This window comes from Adiantum capillus-veneris, chromosome 17 (genome assembly GCF_014529385.1).
Source record: "Adiantum capillus-veneris isolate H3 chromosome 17, ASM1452938v2, whole genome shotgun sequence".
Classification (NCBI taxonomy): Eukaryota; Viridiplantae; Streptophyta; class Polypodiopsida; order Polypodiales; family Pteridaceae; genus Adiantum; species Adiantum capillus-veneris.
In genome coordinates this window covers 151,720,310-151,724,510 of record NC_140947.1, presented here as the reverse complement: position 1 = coordinate 151,724,510, position 4,201 = coordinate 151,720,310, and the positions used below count along the sequence as shown (strand labels likewise).

At 43.0% G+C, this 4,201-nt stretch overlaps 1 pseudogene; it reads right to left on the bottom strand.

Annotated features, from left to right (window-relative positions):
- Positions 1 to 2,845: 2,845 nt before the first annotated feature.
- Positions 2,846 to 3,416, bottom strand: LOC147438333 (uncharacterized; annotated as a pseudogene).
- Between the last annotated feature and the right edge of the window lie 785 nt (positions 3,417 to 4,201).

The following is a 4,201-nucleotide window of genomic DNA, read 5'->3' as shown; positions in this document are numbered from 1 at the left end:
GCATTAGAACCAAGGATAGTACTGAATACCACGGATAACTCTTCCGAGGGATTTCACCAAGCTATACCTGAGGATTGTAAAGCAGTAGATGGTCTTGACGAATTGTGGAACAAGTCAGAGAGGCCAATGAACCCGATGACCTAAGAAGACGAGTAGACAAGACTAGTGATGAATGAGGAGTGTTTCTACCACCAATACAGGAATTTGAGACTGGATCTCAAATGAATCTAGACGTGTGATCGTATTGGGGCGACAAAGGATCTGTACAATCTATGGATAGTCAACCCCATTCGCTAAGATCACTACCGTCCTACATGGGAGAGTACGAGACCAAGTCAGATGTGGTTGTAGTCCCATCACAGAGACTGTCTCCCAACAGGGCCATTGATTCAAAGGGGCTAGTAGATATTCTATCTACCCCAGTCACGTGTACAATAATGTTAGCCGAGTTGCTCAGAATAAGACCAAACATGTGGGCTAATGTGGGTAAATGTCTAGAGAAATTTGGTGTAAAAACCCCAATGACTCAAATCGAGGAAGGCATCAAAGAGCTTGAAATGCCTCAACTAAATACTAGGCCAGTGCCATTAAACAAGGTAGGTGAGTATTACGAGGGAGAAGATGGAAACACCACACTTCCTTTGGAATTCAATGGTGTAAAAACCATGGCAATCCTTGACAGTGGAGCTGGTGTGGCCATTGCAACCAAAGAGGTTTGGAAAAAATGGGGAAAACCTGCCTTGATATCCACACGAATGACCCTGCAGCTTGTAGACAGACACAAGGAAAAGCCCCTAGGACTGCTAGAAAAAGTACTTGTTACTTCTTGTGGCATTGAATATGAACAAACTTTTGCTGTTGTTGACTTTGGCAAGAAGAACAACTATGACATCATTCTGGGAAGACCATTCATGCGACAATTGAAAATGGTCCAAGATTGGGGTTATGACCATATATACCTGAGACATATGGAAACCATAACTAAACTTGAGGGACCATAGCTATAGGGATGTGACGAGAGCACCGGTTGAGGAGTTTGATTCTGCCACAGTAGCAGGATCAGAACCTCCAGCTTGGTTAGGTAAGCCTAAAGAACTGTGGATGTGTGGAGCTTCACAATGTGGTAGCTTGAAACGTGAGGAATGTATCCTAGAGCGGGTTATAGAGGATAAGGACTATATCCTAGAACCATTTCCTGAAGAAGAGTTAGAGTCTTTTGGATGGGAACACATCTTGGCTACTCGGGACGTGTGCGCCGTGGAGGATGCTCCCACAACAAAGTTTTGTGATGAAAATGGCTATGATGTCGTTCCTTATTTTGCAGTGAGTGTAATCCAGGAAAACGAAGAGAACCAGATATCAACAAGATCTCGACATAAGGAGCAAACAAAGAAATGTGGAGAATCAAAAGATGAAGAAGACAACGAGTTCTATGACTCTGTAGAACACTTCGAGCTTCAAGAAGATCAACTACCCGGGAATCAATGTCATCGCTACACGAATAACGTGCATCAAAAGTGGATTCCAAAGTCCTCAGTGAAAACACAACCACCACAAGCATCCTCATACATGGCTCCTAATAAGGATGCAAAGACTCAGCTAGTAGGAATACGACCAGAGCAACGAGCTAACAATGGGCTAGAAAAGTCCTCCAAGAAACTACCACCCACGAGCAAACAGACAGTAACTTTCGACTACCAGCCAAAAAATCAAGGGAAAGTACAAGAAGTCAACTTTGCTGAGGATAGTAGCGATAGTGATGAATCTTAAGACATCCCCTTTCATCAACTCAGGCCATCACTATCACCAACCCCTTCAGCAACAACCATGACAGGTCAAAAGAACAGGACAACAAGTCAAAGCCAAAAAGCTTGACAAATCTGGATACCAAAAAGCCAGAGCGGCCAAAAACAGATATGGATCAAGAAGACAAAGATCTCTAATGACAAATCACAAGATCCAACACCAAAACAAAAACAAGGAAAGCGTGCACGAACGGGTAATAATATCACAAAGTCGCAAGCTTTCACAACTCTGGTTTGGGATCCAAAGAAGTTGATTCAAGCACAAAAAAGTCAAGAATTCATTTGGATTCCAAAACAACCTCAGTATCAAATTTCAAAGCCTAAATCCCATCCCCAACCAAGCGTAAAAGGGCTGAAGCAAAGACCACTGTTGACTCACACAACAAAAAAGTGGATCCCAAAGAAGTCTCTTCAAACACAAATGAAGTACGGGCAAGTATGGGTTCCCAAACGAGCGTCAGCAACAAAACAGCCAATAATCACAAAGAAATGGGTCCCAAAGAAGAACAACAAAACTGCTTTCAGCGCATCGCCGCTTGAATTCTTACAATTCTTCCTACAATTACAGTACAGTTAGAAGAGAGCAAGTCTCTTCAATCAAGCAACGATACAAGAGCTTCAAAGACCATTACATTGCTTAGAATAGGAAGCCTCGCCAACAAATGCGAATAAGAAAATTGCTTATACCCACATCTTGCACAACATAAATCTTTTCCATGCATTGACTGTGTATGCATAATAGGGCTACATTACAAGGCCTGCATAGGCACAACTTTTAATTGCCCAAGCACAACACATACCCTTTGCGATACCCTGTCGTAAAGGATGACTCCAAATAGGAAGGGGGGACCCATCTAGGCTAGATTTTGAGCTTGCCTTGAAAAATTTTGACAAAATGTGACAAGATTTAGTGTAACTACCGATAGATGCTTCAAACTATGATCTAAAAGCCAGTTTAGGGTTTAGGGTTGCTGGCAGACTTTGGGCATGCAAGGGTGGAGCATCCACGGCAGAGGCTTGATGACCCCTATGTTGGAACCTCAACCTTCCACGCGCCGAAGCTCATCAAAGGAAGCTACAACCATCGCGTAGATATCTGGAGCCTCGGGGTCCTCCTCTACCTCATGCTCACTGACACCATGCCCTTCATCTAGCACATTGCTCATGATGCCTCCAACAAAGATATCCATGCTGCCATACTCTCCAACTAGAGGAGGATCTAGAAGGAAAAGAAAGTATGATGGGGGCTCCTTCAACAATAAACTTGAAAGCGAGAGAAACTAAACCTTTTATTGCAAAGAGTGTAGCCTTAAGCCTTGTGATAGAATTCACAATATGCTCACGATTGGCTTAAGGATTCAAGCATGCAAGAGGCTATGAACTTAGGTAGAGAGGGGTTAAGTGAAAGACCAAGTGATCTTCAACTTACGCAAGAAATAAGAGATACGTTCTAAGCGATTTGCCTATAGTAAAAAAGATACTTTGTGAATTAATCAGATCACTTTGTCAAAGATTTCAGCTACCTTGTAGTACCTGGAAAAATATTTTCATCCCTGAGATGAGGGGTTGGTACTTGTGGAGCTCCAGTGAATCCTCTGTTTTTCAAGTCATGCCATGTGTATTAATACGCAAGATTGTGCGCTCATTATCGAGTTAAGGCAAAATCGTGTGCTTGAAATTAAGTAGCACTCAGTGAGACAACAACGTTTTGTGTCTTTATCAAGAGCCAAAAGTGATGTTGCATGAGGGATTGTTGCCGTCTATAGCCAGATCTGGAGTCTGCATGACTACACTCTGAAGGAATGCACCTCAAAATGCACTCGAGCTCTCCCGACAAGATAACCTAGATAGAACCCCCAACTCCTATCTTTAATTCTGGGAGATCTCAATCCTTACCTTCTTACAGAGTGCACCATCATGCCTATAAGGATGCCTTTGAGCCAGATAGCAACACCTTGTCTTGCTAGATTTGGAAGATTTGTAACCTAGGTATGTGACCTAGCACGCTTCAAAACCATAAAAACGGCATTTGGCTGGTTACATACCAGAAACGAGCTTCTAGCCACAAGTAGGAGCAAGAAGTTTTGAGACAAGCGAAGGCTATGCATAATGTGATCCTTACACCAGATAGCCCCATTAGTGCCTTTTGGTTGCAAGCATCTCATCCTCATCACTATAATGGGTTGTTTATATAGGCTACATACGGCAACAATGCATCCTCATCATGCAGGTAGGATAGCCTCTGAGCAACACCTTTGCTTGCCAAAATTGTAACATAAGACATGGATGCTTTGAGCAACTTTCACGTAGGAGTTTTTTGGGGGTAGCTCCGGCTCAACTTTGGAGAAAGTAAGCTTTTAGTTGCATGCATCAGTGATGCCAAGGCTACAGGCTAG